Source organism: Hoplias malabaricus, chromosome 6 (assembly GCF_029633855.1).
Source record: "Hoplias malabaricus isolate fHopMal1 chromosome 6, fHopMal1.hap1, whole genome shotgun sequence".
NCBI classification, from domain to species: domain Eukaryota; kingdom Metazoa; phylum Chordata; class Actinopteri; order Characiformes; family Erythrinidae; genus Hoplias; species Hoplias malabaricus.
The window spans coordinates 51,807,946-51,825,629 of record NC_089805.1 but is presented as its reverse complement, the minus strand read 5'-3'; the positions used below and the strand labels follow the sequence as shown (position 1 = coordinate 51,825,629).

Genomic DNA, 17,684 nt, shown 5'->3' with positions numbered 1-17,684 from the left:
CTGTCAGAAGTAAAGATGGGGAGGGGTTCACTGCTCTGTCAAAAACTGTGTGGATAAACAGTGAAATAATTCAAGAATAATCTTTCTCAACCTTAAATATTAAAGAACCTGGGGATTTCATCATCTACAGCCCCATAATATCATTAGAAGATTCAGAGAATCCAGAGACATTGCTATATGAAAGACACAAGGTCCAAAACAAGTATCTGAAGGCCATTGCAGTGGATTAATATTTGGAGGTTTTTGTTTTGTCAAGAAATCTCTAATTATAATTAATAATACCTTTAGGTAGTAATCTGGGTCTGGTGCAACATGGAGCGGGTGGAAGCTGAGGGCGGGGACCCTGGCGTTCTGATCCTCGGTTACTGAAACTGGCTCTTAGAACATGGAATGTAACCTCTCTGGTGGGAAAGGAGCTTGATCTGGTTTGTTACCTTCAGAGGTATCAGCTTGATATAGTCGGGCTTACCTCGACACAGAGTATGGGCTCTGAAACCGATCTCTAGGTGGTGATCAGCTCAGCACCTCTCTTCACCGGAAAGTCAGAGTGGCGGAAGGTGTCTGGATTGAAGGTCTCAGAATCCCCTGTCTGCTTTTTGCGGATGATGTGGTCTTGTTGGCTTCATCGAGCCGGGACATACAGCTCTTGCTGGACCAGTCTGCAGCCGAGTGTGAAGTGGTACGGATGAGAATGAGAGTGCTCTCTCCAGGTTGGAAGTGAGAACCTGCCTCAAGTGGAGGAGTTTAAACACCCCTGGGTCTTGTTCACGAGTGAGGGAAAGATGGAGCGGGAGATTGACAGGCGGATTGGTGCAGCGTCAGCATTAATGCAGGCTCTGTACCGGTCCATTGTGGTGAGAGAGAGCTGAGCAGAAAAGCAACGTTCACTCTACGTCCCAAACCTCACCTATGGTCACGAGCTTTGGGTAGTGACAGAAGGAATGACATGGAGTTTTCTCAGCAGGCCATTTGGACTCTCCCTTAGAGACAGGGTTAGGAGCTCAGACATCTGGGAGAAACTCAGAGTGGAGCCACTGCTCCTCCACGTCGAGGGGAGCCAGTTGAGGTGGTTCGGGCGTCTGGTCCATGTGACGTAGGTGTGTTGCTGTGGTAAGAGTTTAGAAAATGTATTTTCAGGGTGTTACGGGTTGTATGCCTGTGTCTATTCTTTTCCTTTTCTTGTTGTCTTGCTATCCCTCCCTGTCTTTAGGTGGAGCTGTGGAGATTTTTGGTATTGCTGCTACTGAGGTGTTTCCTGTTTCTGCCTATAAAAGAAGCAGGAAGCTGAAGATCGAGACGCCCCTTTTTCCAATTGTGAATTGCCATGTGTTGTGAACTTGGTGATTGCTTTGTCTCTGTGTGAGGACAGTGTATTTCTGGAGACTGTGTGTTTCCTTGTGTGGGTTAATTGTGTTCTGTTTATTATTTTTGTGGTCACCTGTGCCGGAAGGGGGTAAGCGCCTTTTGTGTTTATCTATTTTCTCCTGGTTTATTGTTAGATAGGGAGTCAGGGTTATTTTATTGTCATTTATTTGTTTATTGGTTTGAATAGCAAAGTTAGTGTTGGGGTTGGAGTTAGTGTTGGGTTATGTTTGTTATTTTGGCCGTGGCTTACCCCTGAAGATATGGCTTTAAGTTTTGTGTGTTGTTGTAAGATTTGTTTGTTTGATTTTGTTTGATATCCATATTTTCTTTGTAAATACATTTTTTTTCATTTATTCTAAACTATGTGAGTTTCTCTCTTTTTTTTCCTCTTTCTACTTTATTTCATTCACCAATACCCATCTCCTAGACCGAAAAGTAACAAGTGGGGGCTCATCCGGGTTTTTTTGTGTGGGGGCAGGTGTTGTGTGTTTCCATTGGGTACAGTATGGAGTTTGACCTGGAGAAGTTTGTTTTGTCTCCATCAGTAGAGGATTTGTGGGATTGTCCAAAGGCTGATTTATTGTTGATTGCTGAGTTTTATGACATTTCAATACCTCGCTCAGCTAGAGTAGGTGAAATACGGGATGTGTTGATTTCTCGGCTTTGTGAAGACAGACGTGTGCCTGTGTCCCCTGATACAAGGAGTGCTGCAAGTACAGATCCAGCCATGTTGTCTAGTGTGGACGGTGTTGGTGTTGCCTCAGGTGAACCAGATGTCTCGACAGTGGCGGAGGCTACTGGACAGTCACCAGGTATACCATCTGGCATAGATTCGGTTACTTCTCCATCTGGAGTTGGTCCACTTAGTGAGATGAACTTGAACTTGGCTATTAAATGAGTTGGATGAATTACAAGAAGAATTTCCTTAGGTTTTTCCTGTGTGTGTCACAACTCGATCCCAATGCTCTAACCAGGATGTACTTGATCTTAGCAACTTATTTACAAGTTGTCAGGAAATAAAGGGAGATTCCTCTGTTCCTTTACCGGCAAACAACTCTGTGTGTAAAAGGGACTTGGCTTTAGCTGATTGTGTGTTGTCTCTTCCTGTTAATCGAGCTGAGTTGGTATCTGCCCAAGAACTAGATCCCTCTTTGGCTAAATGCAGGTCTGCAGTTGTAGCCCCTGATCAAATATGGGTATCTTCTGTTGCTTACTTTCTACAAGACACAGTTTTAATGAGAAAATGGTCACCGCCTTCAGAGATTACTGATTGGAATACTGTGTTCCAAGTGGTAGTACCTGAACAGTTTAGGTCCCATGTGTTAAACCTTGCCCATAATCATATAATGGCAGGACATTTTGGTATTAATAAAACCTGTAAGCATGTTCTGCAGCATTTCTTTTGGCCAGGACTTAGGGCTGATATAGTGAAATTTTGTAGTTCTTGCCACATTTGTCAAGTTGCTGGAAAACCTAATCAAAGCATTCCCCCGGCACCTCTGTGTCCCGTACCTGCCATGGGGGAGCCGTTTGAACATTTATTGTTGGACTGTGTTGATCCTCTTCCTAAGACAAAAAGTGGTAACCAGTATTTACTGACTATCATGTGTTTGTCTACTCGTTTTCCAGATGCTTTCCCACTGCGTAATATAACTGCTAAGTCTATATCTAGAGCCCTTGTACGTTTTTGCTCTATTTTTGGTCTGCCTAAAACCATTCAAACAGACCAGGGAACAAACTTTACTGCTAAGCTTTTTGTGCAAGTGCTTCAGCAACTGCAGGTGGAGGCAAGGCAAGGCAAGGCAAGGCAAGGCAAGTTTATTTATAGAGCACCTTTCATACAGAAGCAATTCAAAGTGCTTTACAGAAAAAGAAATTACATTAAAAGCCAGAGTAAAATCATAAATTCCAATAAGACAATTACATAAAAAGAGTAAAATGATTAAAATGATTAAAACAATTTAAAATGACAATAAATGAAAAGAAATAAAAGAAATAAAATGCCGTTACAGAAAAGTGCAGAATATTTTAAACTGAGCTGTAAGCCTGCTCAAACAAGAGAGTTTTAAGTCTTGATTTAAATGTGTCTAACGTTGGGGCACTTCTAATATTCTCAGACAGCTGGTTCCATTTAAAAGTGGCATAGTAGCTAAATGCTGCCTCTCCATGTTTAGTTTTGACCCGAGGCAGGACTAACTGACTAGTTCCTAAAGATCTGAGATCTCTGCTCGGCTCATATCTCTGTAGCAGATCTGATAAATACGCTGGTCCTACCCCATTGAGACATTTATAAACCAGTAATAACACCTTAAAGTCTATTCTATAACAGACTGGTATCCAGTGTAAGGATTTGAGGATGGGGGTGATATGATCTCTTCTTTTGCTCCGAGTGAGAACTCTGGCAGCTGCATTTTGAATCAGCTGAAGCTGTTTAATGGTCTTTTTTGGAAGTCCAGCTAAGAGACCATTACAGTAATCAATCCTGCTAGAAATAAAAGCATGGATAAGTTTCTCTAGGTCTGGTTTAGTCAGAAAATCTCTAATCTTACTGATGTTCTTAAGATGGTAAAATGCTGATCTAGTAACCGCTTTAATATGACTACTAAAACTGAGATCTGAGTCCATTGATACACCAAGGTTGCGAGCCAGTTCTTTAGATTTGAGGGCTCTCGAGTCCAGATACGTAGCCAATCTTTGTCTCTCAGTGCTATTCCCAAATAGTATAATCTCAGTTTTATCTTTATTCAGCTGCAGAAAATTGTGTCCCATCCAGTTTGTGATGTGTTCAAGGCACTTGCTTAATAAGTCAACTGGGCCAGAGTCGTTTGGGGACAGGGCCATGTAAATCTGAGTATCATCTGCATAGCTGTGATAGGACAGCCCATAGTTCTGTAGAATCTGGCCAAGAGGAAGCATATATAAATTAAATAAAAGTGGACCAAGAATAGAGCCCTGGGGGACACCACAGGTTACTGGCATGTTCTCTGAAATATTATTTTCTATTTCTACAAAGTAGTTCCTGCCTTCCAGGTAAGAAATGAACCACTTCAGGACTGTTCCTGAGAGTCCAACCCAGTTTGCGAGTCTATCTATAAGAATCTTATGGTCAATGGTATCAAAGGCAGCACTAAGGTCAAGAAGTAATAGAAGAGATACCTTTCCAGCCTCTGTATTTAAGCGGATGTCATTAATTACCTTGATTAGAGCAGTCTCAGTGCTGTGATTAGACCGGAACCCGGACTGGAATTTGTCTAGGCTACTGTTTATGGACAAGAAACCAGTGATTTGCCTGAAAACTATTTTCTCAATGATTTTGCCCATGAACGGTAGATTAGAAATTGGCCTGTAGTTACTTATCAGAGAAGATTCTAAATTTTTCTTTTTTAGAAGAGGCTTTACAACTGCAGTTTTTAGTGAGCTCGGAAAAACCCCCGACATGAGTGAGGTGTTTACAATGTGGAGTATGTCTGGTGCTATAGTGTGAAACACACTCTTTAAAAAATTGGTTGGTAGTGTGTCAAGACTGCAAGTGGATGATTTGAGATGATTAACTGTGTCAGTTAAAATATTACTATCAACAGTACTGAACTCTGACATTTTAACTAAGGAGTTTTTATGAGGTGATGGAGAGGGTACAGACTCATTGTTGGATATAGATGTACTAATCGCTTGTCTGATATTCTGGATTTTAGTGTTAAAAAAGAATGCAAACTCATTACATCTCTCAGTTGATACTAATTCAGGGGCCATTGGTGTGGGTGAGTTAGTAAGTCTGTCGACCACGGTGAAGAGGATTTTGCTGTTGTTAGTGTTATTGTTGATGATACTAGAGAAATAGGATTGTCGTGTTTTGCATATTGTCGCGTTGTATTGACGTAGCCTATCTTTGTAGATTTCTTTGTGAATATGAAGACTTGTTTTACGCCATCTGCGTTCTGCCTTGCGACACTCCCTCTTTTGGATTTGAACAACAGAAGCATTTCTCCATGGTGCTTTCTGTTTGCAAGACAAGGCCTTCATTTTAACTGGCGCAATCTCATCCATTACACTGACAATTTTTGTATTAAAACTATTCAGCAAATCATCAACAGAGTTGGATCGTTCACATGGTGTAGTGCACAATTTACTCATGAAAAGTGTAGCTGTGCAGTCCTTTATAATCCTTTTCTTGACACAAACTCTTCTATCTCTGATGACTGGTGAGGCCCACATATCAAAGAACACACAGTAGTGATCTGACAGTGCGACGTCCTTCACAGTCACTGATATGTTGAGACTCTTTGAGATAACAATATCCAGCGTGTGACCATGACAATGAGTACTCCCTGTAACATGCTGTGAAAGACCAAAAGAGTCCAATATGGCAAGTAGTTCCTTGGCAAAACAGTCCTTGGGATTGTCGATATGTATGTTAAAGTCACCAGCAATAACAAAATGGTCAAAGTCTGTAGAAATAAAGGACAGCATCTCTGTAAATTCATCAATAAAATTAGTGCTGTACTTCGGAGGCCTGTAGACAGTTACTAGTAATATCTGTGGTGTCCCTTTCAAAACTACACAGAGATTCTCAAATGTTGTGAAGTCTCCAAATGATAACTGCTTGCACTGAAAAGAACCATGGAACAAAGCAGCTAGACCTCCACCTTTTCTGCTGGCACGAGATGCATTTAAAAAATGAAAAAGGAGCATCAAACTTCCTCAGCCTTTCATCCTCAGTCTCAGGGTGCTCTTGAGCGGTTTCACCAAACTCTCAAATCTCAGTTGCGTATTTTCTGTTTGGAAACTGGGAAAGACTGGGATGAGGGTTTGCCTCTCCTAATGTTTGCTATTCGTGAGGTCGTACAAGAGTCAACTGGTTTTAGTCTGGCTCAACTGGTGTTTGCGCATACACTGCGGGGACCCTTAAAGTTGTTAAAAGACCAACTGTTGGCTGAAAGATGTTCCAGTCGTGGTACTTTGTTAGAGTATGTCAGTAAATTTCGTGAGAAACTCCACAAGGCCTGTGAAATGGCACAGACAAATCTTTTATCTGCACAGTCTTCCATGAAAGTATGTTATGATAAGCGGGCAGTATTGAGGGAATTTCAGCCTCATAACCAGGTTTTAGTGTTGTTGCCGGTTTCTGGTTCTGCATTACAGGCAAAGTTCTCTGGTCCATATGAGGTTATCAAGAAACTGAATGAGGTCAGTTATGTTGTGTCTACTCCTGACCGTAAAAGGAAACATAGAGTATGTCATGTTAACATGTTTGTAACAAAACTAGATTTAATAAAAGGATATTGGCAAGTCCCTTTAACAGATCGTGCCTCTGATGTTTCTGCCTTCGTAACCCCCGATTCCTTTATGCAATATTCAGTTATGGCTTTTGGAATGCATAATGCACCTGCTACTTTTCAACGGCTAATGAACTGTGTACTTCAGTCTGTGCCCAATTGTGTGGCATATTTAGATGATGTGGTGGTATATTCATCTACATGGGCTGAACATGTTAACACATTACGCCTGGTTTTTGATCATTTAGATAAAGCCTGCCTGACCTTGAATCTTGCTAAATGTGAGTTTGGTAAGGCTACTATTTTGTACCTAGGCAGACAGATAGGTCAGGGGAAAGTTCGTACTCCAAAGGATAAAGTGCAGGCTGTTCTGAATTTTCCTGCTCCACGTACTAGACGTGAACTACGGAGATTTCTAGGAATGGCTGGGTACTACCGCTCTTTTTGTAAAAATTTTTCTGTCGTGGTACTCTCTTTAACAGATCTGCTCAAAGGTCATGTGAATTACATATGGACTAGTGATTGTCAGAGGGCTTTTGACAATGTAAAGGCTCTCTTGTGTAGTGCTCCAGTTCTGAGTGCCCCTGATTTTTCACGACCATTTAAGTTGGAAGTGGATGCATGTGATAATGGTGCAGGTGCTGTGCTGATTCAGGATGACATCCGAGGAGTGCCACATACTTTGTTTTTTTTCTAAAAAGTTCACTAGGTACCAGTTACGCTACAGCACCATAGAGAAAGAAACGCTGGCATTGCTTCTAGCTCTACAACATTTTGAGGTTTATCTCAATTCACACTCCTCTCCTACTAGAGTCTATACGGATCATAACCCTCTTGTTTTCCTCTCCAAAATGTGTAATAAAAATCATCGTTTAATGCGGTGGGCATTGTCTATTCAACCATTTCATATCATTGTTGAACATAAAAAGGGGTCAGATAATGTTGTCGCTGTTGCCCTGTCACGCTCTCTATACCCCTAAAGAATTTTTTTTGGTGGGGGGGTGTTACGGGTTGTATGCCTGTGTCTATTCTTTTCCTTTTCTTGTTGTCTTGCTATCCCTCCCTGTCTTTAGGTGGAGCTGTGGAGATTTCTGGTATTGCTGCTACTGAGGTGTTTCCTGTTTCTGCCTATAAAAGAAGCAGGAAGCTGAAGATAGAGACGCCCCTTTTTCCAATTGTGAATTGCCATGTGTTGTGAACTTGGTGATTGCTTCGTCTCTGTGTGAGAACAGTGTATATTTGGAGACTGTGTGTTTCCTTGTGTGGGTTAATTGTGTTCTGTTTATTATTTTTGTGGTCACCTGTGCCGGAAGGGGGTAAGCGCCTTTTGTGTTTATCTATTTTCTCCTGGTTTATTGTTAGATAGGGAGTCAGGGTTATTTTATTGTCATTTATTTGTTTATTGGTTTGAATAGCAAAGTTAGTGTTGGTGTTGGAGTTAGTGTTGGGTTATGTTTGTTATTTTGGCCGTGGCTTACCCCTGGAGATATGGCTTTAAGTTTTGTGTGTTGTTGTAAGATTTGTTTGTTTGATTTTGTTTGATATCCATATTTTCTTTGTAAATACATTTTTTTTTCATTTATTCTAAACTGTGTGAGTTTTTCTCTTTTTTTTCCTCTTTCTACTTTATTTCATTCACCAATACCTCGTCCAGCTCCACTGTGTGAATCAGAGAGCCCCAGCTGAGCAGCTGAAGAAAACTGTGGCAATGTCTAATAGACTATGAATGTTTTGTTTATTTAACCTAGAGAGTCATTAAGAACAGCTTCTTATTTACAGTGGCAGCCTGGCACTAAGATTAACAGAAGGTCAGATCACAACGACAGGAAGAATGAGGTGCTGAGAGAAACAAAACCTTCTAAAACCTTTCACAGCACACTCACCTCAGACATTGCAGAGCCCATGGCCATGCTGCCCTGCGTCAAGGCTGAGCTGGACCTGGATTCCATCCACATGGTGGACCTCTCAGAGATCCAGCCACTGAGCACGGCTGAGCTGGGCTCTGAGCAGATCAAGATGGAGATCAGCGGCGAACCCAGCCTCGTCTTCGACTACATCACCCATGTGCCCGACAGCCTGGCGTACATCAAATCAGAGCAGCACGCAGACCTTCAGTGTTACTACACCAGGGAGCTGGCATCCCTCAAACCAGAGTATGAACACAACCTCATGTCCAGCCACCTCAAGTCAGAGATGAATGGCCTAGAGCAGGGGTCTCAAGCTCGTGGCCCGCGGGCCAACTGCGGCCCTCAGGACGATAGTTTGTGGCCCCGCCTTAATATGAAAGTTCAATGTTAGCACGGCCCGTGAGTTTGATATGATTGGCACTTTTCAGTGTTGTGAACGAACCTACCAATCACGGTGGGATATATTCAGGGTGCGATTTGCCGGTGGGGATGGTGGGGACTTTCCCACCCTCTGGTTTACACGTCCCACCCTCTGCTGAATTATTTTTATCCTCCTATGATATGTGCCTCAGCGCTTGTATAGCCGGGTCAGCGTCTCAGCACCATGGACAGCGCTGTGTGCGCGTATTCAGACAGGAACAGGGAAACCGCTGAGGTGTGTTGCTGTGGGCGTGTCTGTACCTGCTGAATGTAACCGCTGTGAAACAACCAGGAAACTTTTTATTTCTCTGATTAATAACAGCTTTATCGAGGCCGGCCCTCTCTCTTTGTTGTTACTCTATGTCTCTCTACCAAAGCGCTCTCTCTTTCGGCCTGAATTCAATTTTCCCTCTATTGATGTAAACAACGTGAAGTGAGGAGAGAGAGAGACGGGCGGCGGCTCCTTCCCGACCCAGGGCTTCTCTCTCCCTCCGATCCGCCGGAATAGAGAAGCACCGTCTTGGTGTTCCGAGTTCCTCAAAATAGGCTCTATATCATGAATTAAAATTGTATTATATTTAAAAACTATATTTTTTATTTTTTAAGTTCACGTTCTAACTTAAACTGTGGTGTTTTTCACAAATTTAACAATTAAAAAAAATATATATATTTAAGTTCACGTTCAAAATAGGTAAGAGTAGGAGTGTGAGGTTTATCTACACAAGAATTCACCGTTTTCATGTTTTCACACTATTGTGTGGTCATTTTTCTAAATAAAATGTTTCTCAAAATTATCCCCCCCTCTGTTTTTTTTCACAAATCGCACCCTGGGTATATTGCTCTCGGGGGCGGGACATCGGCCGGGTTTATTGCGAATATATCAAATCAAATCAAATCAAATTTATTTATATAGCGCTTTTCACAACTGATGTTGTCACAAAGCGGCTTCACAGAATTCCAGTAAGACAAGATTTGAAATGAAATGTAAAAACAAATTGTAAAGCCCTCAAGTGAGCAAGCCAGGGGCGACAGTGGCAAGAAAAATCTCCAGCTGAGGAAGAAACCTTGGGAGGAACCAAGGCTCACAAGGGGTGACCCATCGTCCTCTGGTCAATCTACTGGTGATAATAGTTAGTAGTCCGTGAGAACTTCAGTGTAGGGGCAGCTTCAAGGCACTTGGTGGTTGCTGGAGCGTGGGCAGCTGATCTGTAGCGTGGAGGAGGATCTCGACAGTCATCCATCAGTGTCCAGACAGACAGGTGGGCAGTCGTTTACTCGGAAAGATGTAAAGGGATGGAATTAGTTTTGAACTGTTTTGTGTTTGTAAAGTAGAAAATATGAAAATTTCCAGAGTGTGGCTAATGACTCCGGCAGATCTGACTATGACAGCTTTAACTAAAAGGAGAGAACCAGAAGGACACACAGACACGGGAGCATCCTGAAACACTGGCATCCCTCCGCTCCACCGTCAACAAACCTGAGTGATCGCGAGAAGCGGCGGGACGACAGCACCAGCGTCTCAGTTTACTATAATTCCCCGTGTCCATGCACCCCCCGGATCTGCCGCCTTTATCTATGGGGGTGCATTAGCTACCAAATGATAAACTAAACAAATGAGTTTTTAGCCTACATTTGAAGATTGCGACTGTGTCTGAGTCCCGAACATTTTCTGGAATATATGCATCCCGCTTTTCGCTTCACGCACTTCGGTGTCCAGTCTGAACCCGGAAGTTGCTGCTCAATGGGACAGAAAAAGAAGCAGAAAAGACTCATCGGCTAAACACTGAAACTGAAACTTCAACGCCACAGCGACACCAAGTGGAATTATATATATTATACAGCCCCAAACATGTCTTTTTCAAAGCCTGCAGTGAAGAGAAAGATTTGTGATGAGCACAGACAATTTCAGGAAAAGTGGGAAGTGCAATATTTCTTTGTTGAGCACAGGGGCATCCCGACGTGTTTTATTTGCACAGAGAAAGTTGCAGTGCACAAAGAGTACAATTTGAAACGTCATTACACAGCTAGAAATGCTGAGGAGTATGCAAAATACCAGGAAGATGAGAGAGACAACCGGGTTGCTAATCTTAAAACATGTCTACTGAGGCAACAAGATTTCTTTAAGAAAGCAACCAAAGAGAATAATGCAGCAGTCGAAGCTAGCTACGTGGTTAGTGAGATGATTGCTAAAGCAGGAAAGCCATTCTATGACTTTGCCACTCTACTCACACACCTGTCAACCCTGTCACCTAATAACATCGTGCTGGGTGATTTTAATATTCATATGGACAACATAAACAACCCTCTCACCAAAGATTTTATGTGCTGTCTTGAGGGTTTTGGGTTTCGGCAGTACACCAATGCTCCCACTCACCCCAAGGGTCATATTCTGGACTTAATTTGCTGCTCAGGTGTCTCTCCTCTGGAACTTACAGCTGATGATCTCCCAATAACTGATCATTTCCTCCTCTCATTCAATGTCAGTCTTTTACTAAATGTCACCAAACTTCCCCGCTTCATTTCTTTCCGAAATATTAAGAACATTAATTTGGATTTGCTCTCCTCTAGTATTAACTCCATCTTTGACACTCATCACCTAACCACCCTCGACGACCTTATTGCTCGCTATTACACTGGTCTTCATTCTGTACTTGACTCACTAGCCCCACTAAAAACTAAGTCAGTAACCTTCACAAATTCAGCCCCTTGGTTTACACCCGAACTTCGGCTTATGAAGGCCAAAGGACGGAAGCTAGAGCGGCTCTATAAGAAAACCGGACTATCTGTTCATAAGGAAATGTATAAAAATCATATGTTACAATATAAGGAATGTATTATCCATACAAAAACAAATCATTATACTGATATAATCTGCTCTAATGAAGGTAATGCCAAGTCACTTTTCTCATTATATAAAAGTATTACCCAAGCCCCGGACTCTATCCCATCTCACCTGTACTCTACTGATTTCTGTAACTCACTCATGTCATTCTTCACTGACAAAATCCATACAATCCACCACCTTCTTTATGTACAATCCACTCCCAGTTTGCTCCCTGATTTTTCTCCTTCTGCTCATTCTTGGTCTGCCTTTCAGCTTCCCACTACCTCAGATATCTCTGATATCATCCAGAAGCTAAAGCCTTCCACCTGCATACTAGACCCTCTCCCTTCAGTCCTAGTGAAGGCCTGTCAGCCCTCACTAGTCCCCATCATCACCAATATTACACACTCTTCCCTTTCCACTGGGACTGTTCCTGCTCATTTTAAAGCTACTGCAATAACTCCAATTCTGAAAAAAAACGGCTCAGACCCCACTGATTTTAATAACCTACGGTCCATCTCTAATCTTCCCTTTATATCAAAAATTCTAGAAAAGGTAGTAGCTTCGTAACTCCACAATCACTTAACCTCTATAAACAGTTCCAATCTGGATTCCGCCCACTACACAGCACGGAAACCGCCCTTATAAAAGTCACAAATGACCTCCTTATGGCGGCCGATTCAGGACTACTCTCCATCCTTATCCTCCTTGACTTAAGTGCAGCATTCGACACCATCTGCCACACCACCCTCCTAAACAGACTTTCCTCCATTGGAATCACTCAAACTCCCCTAAACTGGTTTAAATCATATCTCTCTTGCCGCACTCAGTTCGTTCATATCAAATCATTTACTTCTCAATCTTTCCCTGTTATTTCAGGTGTGCCCCAGGGCTCTGTTTTGGGGCCCCTTCTTTTCATTATCTATCTCCTTCCCCTTGGCCATATCTTTCGAAAAAACACAACATTAGCTTCCACTGTTATGCAGATGACACCCAGCTCTATTTCTCCTGTAAACACACTCTCCACATCCCACTCTCCACCCTTACTGATTGTTTGACAGAAATAAAATCCTGGTTCACTGCAAATCTATTTGAACTAAACAGTGATAAAACCGAGGTTCTACTTGTTGGCACTAAATCAATACTCTCAAAAACTAACAGTCCCTTAATTGACATTGATAACACATCTGTTTTCCCTTCCTCTCAGATAAAAAGCCTGGGTGTCATCCTCGACAATTCTTTATCATTTAAATCACATATCAATAAAATTACCCAGTCCGCCTACTTTCATCTACGTAATATCAGTCGCCTTCGTCCTGCCCTTACACCACATACCTTTGCCATCCTCGTGCACAGCCTCGTGACTTCCCGCCTTGACTATTGCAATTCTCTGCTTTTTGGTCTTCCACACAAATCTCTCCATAAGCTTCAATTGGTTCAAAACTCAGCTGCCCGTATCATCACAAAAACCCCTTCATTCCACCACATCACTCCTGTACTGTTTCAACTCCACTGGCTCCCAATCAAGTTCCGTATAGACTATAAAATCCTTCTACTCACTTTCAAAGCCATCCATAACCTCGGCCCACCCTATCTCTCTGATCTTCTCACTGTCACTACTCCATCTCGCACTTTCAGATCTTCCTCCTCTATTCACCTGACTGTCCCCTGCGCTCGTCTCACTACCATGGGGAGTAGAGCTTTCAGTCGCTTTGGAATTCGCTGCCACCTGACATAAGGAACATAAACTCACTTCTACAGTTCAAATCCTCAATAAAAACTCACCTGTACAAGATTGCTTTTAATGTTCAACTGATCCATGTTTTTAACTGTGTCATATTTTAATTGTTTCTTTTACTTGTATTTTATGTATAAATGTATTTATTTTATTTCTTTGCTGTTGTAATTGTAAAGTGTCCTTGAGTGTTAGAAAGGCGCTATTAAATAAAATGTATTATTATTATTATTATTATTATTCATAGAAGGTGAATTTGTCAAAAAGTGCATATTACAGGCTGCAAGTATTGTCTGTCCAGAAAAGAAAGGTCAGTTTAGCAACATCAGCCTTTCTGCCAAACACCGTGGCAGAGCGCATTTCTGACCTGTCAAGTGACGTTTATGATCAACTGTGTGAGAAAGCAAAACGTTTCAGTGTATACTCAGTCGCTCTTGATGAGTCCACAGACATCGCCGACACTGCCCAGCTCGCAATCTATGTCCGTGGTGTTGATGACAATTTTGAAGTTATAGAGAAGTTGCTCACAGTAATTCCAATGCATGGCCAGACCACCGCTCAGGAGATATTTCACCAGCTGTGTGATGCCATTGAGAATGCCGGTTTGCCATGGAAGAGGTTTGTTGGAATAACAACCGATGAAGCGCCATCAATGACAGGGAGGAAAAATGGACTGGTGGCACTTGTTAAAAAAAAAACTGGAAGAGGAGAGTGTGGAGGAGGCCATTGCTCTGCACTGCATTATCCATCAGCAGGCCCTTTGCAGCAAATGCCTGAGGTTTGACAATGTGATGTCTGTAGTTGTGAAATGCATCAACCAAATCAGATCCAGGAGCTTAAAGCACAGAAGGTTCCGTGCTTTATTAGAGGAAATGGAGTCAGAATATGGGGATGTGCTCTACTTCACCGAGGTACGTTGGCTCAGCAGGGGAAACATATTGAAGAGATTTTTTGAGTTGAGAGCGGAAGTGAAAGCCTTCATGGAGAAAGATGGGGTTGCTGTTCCCGTGCTAAGTGATCCCAAATGGCTCATGGACTTAGCTTTTCTTGTTGATATTACACATGAGCTTAATGTACTGAACAAGAAGTTACAAGGCCGGGGGCAACTTGTCAGTGCTGCCTATGACAACGTGAGAGCATTCTCTGCGAAACTTATGTTATGGAAAGCCCAGCTTTCTCAAACAAACCTTTGCCATTTCCCAGCATGCAAGGCACTCATGGATGCAGGCACACCATTCAGTGGTGAGAAGTATGTGGATGCCATTTTGATGCTACAGGAGGAATTTGATCATAGATTTGCAGACTTCAAGACGCACAGAGCCGCATTTCAAATTTTTGCGGACCCCTTCTCCTTTGATGTGCAAGATGCCCCCCCTGTGCTTCAAATGGAGCTCATTGACCTGCAGTGCAACTCTGAACTCAGAGCCAAGTTCAGGGAGGTGAGTGGAAAAGCAGACAAGCTCGGGCAATTTTTGAGAGAATTGCCTCCCAGCTTCCCTGAGCTTTCCCGAATGTTCAAGCGGACCATGTGTCTTTTAGGGAGCACATACTTGTGCGAAAAGCTCTTCTCTACCTTGAACTTCAATAAGTCCAAGTACAGGTCCAGACTTACTGACGAGCATCTTCAAGCCCTACTGAGGGTCTCAACTGCCTCCTCCCTTAAGCCAAATGTGGCTCGGCTATGCAAGAGGAAGCGCTGCCAGATCTCTAGCAGTAAGAAGTAGGCAGAAGAAGCCATGTTCATAACTGTTTATGTTCAATGTTCCATTCATGTTCAGAAAGTTAAAGGTTAAAGAACTGTTAATACAGACATTTGAATCTTAATAATAATAATTACATTTCTCTAGTCAGCAACTATATGTGGTTTCTTCAGTGTTCTATATCTGCTGTATTATTATTATTATTATCATTATTATTATTTTCATTTTATTTATTTATTACTGATTGATTTTATTTTTTTTCTTATGAATTGTTAATTTATTTATTTTTTCATCTTATTTTGTGTTAAAAAATAAAAATAAAGACATTTGATAACATTGGAATGTTTTTGTAAGAGCTTTTCTTGTGGAAAACCTGATGGGGCCCAGCCTCACCCAGACTCTACCTCCAGCGGCCCCCGGGTAAATTGAGTTTGAGACCCCTGGCCTAGAGTCTATGCACATGGCGGAACTGCGCACTGAGCTCAACAAGCTGCACCCAAATGAAGGCATGGTCAAGATGGACCCCGAGGTCCAGACAGGACACCTGTACGAGCTGCGGTTGGCCGAGGCAGGTAAGGGCCCCAAGGCCGGCACAAAATCGCACTCTCGCATACCTTGCAATCTCACGGGAGACACCTGCATGCAGTGCGGCAAAGACTTCAGCACTTTGGGTAACCTGAAAACTCACCAGTGAATCCACACCGGAGAGAGGCCTTACACCTGCTTGCAGTGTGGCAAGAGCTTCAAGAGTGCGGCCAGGCAGGCAACCTGAGGAGACACCAGCTCATCCACATGGGGCAGAAGCCCTACACCTGTGCCCACTGCCTCAAAGGCTTCACCAAGGTGCACCACCTCCACTCGCACCAGAGGCTCCACACGGGTGACACCAAGTGAGGCAAGATCTTCTTCCAGTCAACGGAACCGAAAGCCCACCAGCTGAGCCACACCGGGGAAAGGCCCTTCTGCTGCTCGCACTGCGGCAAGACCTTCGCCAAGGAGATGAATTTCCGCCACCACCAGCAAGTTCACATGGGTGAGGAGCTCTTCAACTGCTGCCATTGCGGCAAGAGCTTCAGCCAGTCAGGCCACCTTAAAGCACACGAGCAGATCCATAAAAGAGAGAAACCCGACCTCAGCAGTGGCAGCAGCTGCAGTAACAACAGTAGCTAAACACCTCTTAAGCTCGCAAAGTATTATTCTTTATTTTCTTTATACATTTGTTGACAGTGAGACCTGGAGGGGCATGATTGGTAGGAACAGCCCCGCTGATCTGAATCAGAGTGGTGTTCAGTTATTGGATCCCCTATGCCCATCACAGTTTTGTGGATCTGGAGAAGCCATTCCACCATGTCCCTCTGGATATTCTGTGGGGGTTGCTCTGGGTGTATGGGGTATTGGGCTCTTTGCTACAAGCCATCCAGTGCCTGTATAAACAGAGCAGTAGTCTGGTTCGTATGGCTGGCAGTAAGTCCGACTGGTTTCCAATTGGAGTTTGACTCCATCAGGGCTGCCCGTTGTCAATGGTTCTGTTCATAATTTTTATGGACAGAATTTCTCAGCATAGCCAAGTGAGGGAAGAAGTCCGGATCGGTGGTCTCAGGAGCCCATGTCTGATTTTGTGGATAATGTGGTCTTGTTGGCTTCATCGAGCTGGGACCTACAGCTCTTGCTGGACCAGCTTGCAGCTGAGTGTGAAGCGGTAGGGATGAGAATCAGCACCTTCAAATCTGAGTCCATGGTACTCAGTTAGAAAAGAGTGGAGTGCTCTCTCCAGGTTAGAAGTGAGATCTTGCCTCAAGTGGAGGAGTTTAAATACCTCAGGGTTTTGTTCACGAGTGAGGGAAAGATGAAGCAGGAGATTGGTGGATCGGTGCAGCGTCAGCAGTAATGCGGGCTCTGTAACGGTCCGTTGTGGTGAACAGAAAAGCAAAGCTCTCGATTTACCGTTCAATCTACGTCCCCCTCACCTATGGTCACAAGCTTTGGGTAGTGACCGAAAGAATGACATCGTGGGTACAAGCGGCTGAAAAGAGTTTTCTCCGCAGGGTGTCTGGACCCTCCCTTAGAGACAGGGTTAGGAGCTCAGACATCCGGGGGAGACTTGGAGTGTAACCGTTGCTCCTCCACGTCGAGAGGAGTCAGTTGATGTGGTTCAGGCACCTGGTCCTGATGCCTCCTGGACGCCTTACTGGTGAGGTGTTCATGGCATGTCTAACAGGGAGGAGGCCTCGGTATACCCACGGAGGAGCTGGGATCAGTGGCTGGGGAGAGGGAGGTCTGGGTTCTTTACTCTGACTGCTTCCCCCGCGACCCGGACTCAGATAAGCGGTGGATAATGGATGGAAGGATGGATACTAGATTTGTTCATTTCTCTGCAGAAAAGATTTCTTCATTTTTATTTTCAGAGGAACCACCTTTAAAATCTTTGCTGTGTGTGTGTGTGTGTGTGTGTTGTCTCTG

The 17,684-nt window shown here is 43.3% G+C and overlaps 1 pseudogene; it reads left to right on the top strand.

The window, feature by feature from the left end:
* Positions 1-312: 312 nt before the first annotated feature.
* On the top strand, positions 313-16,394 carry LOC136700275 (uncharacterized; annotated as a pseudogene).
* Positions 16,395-17,684: the final 1,290 nt, after the last annotated feature.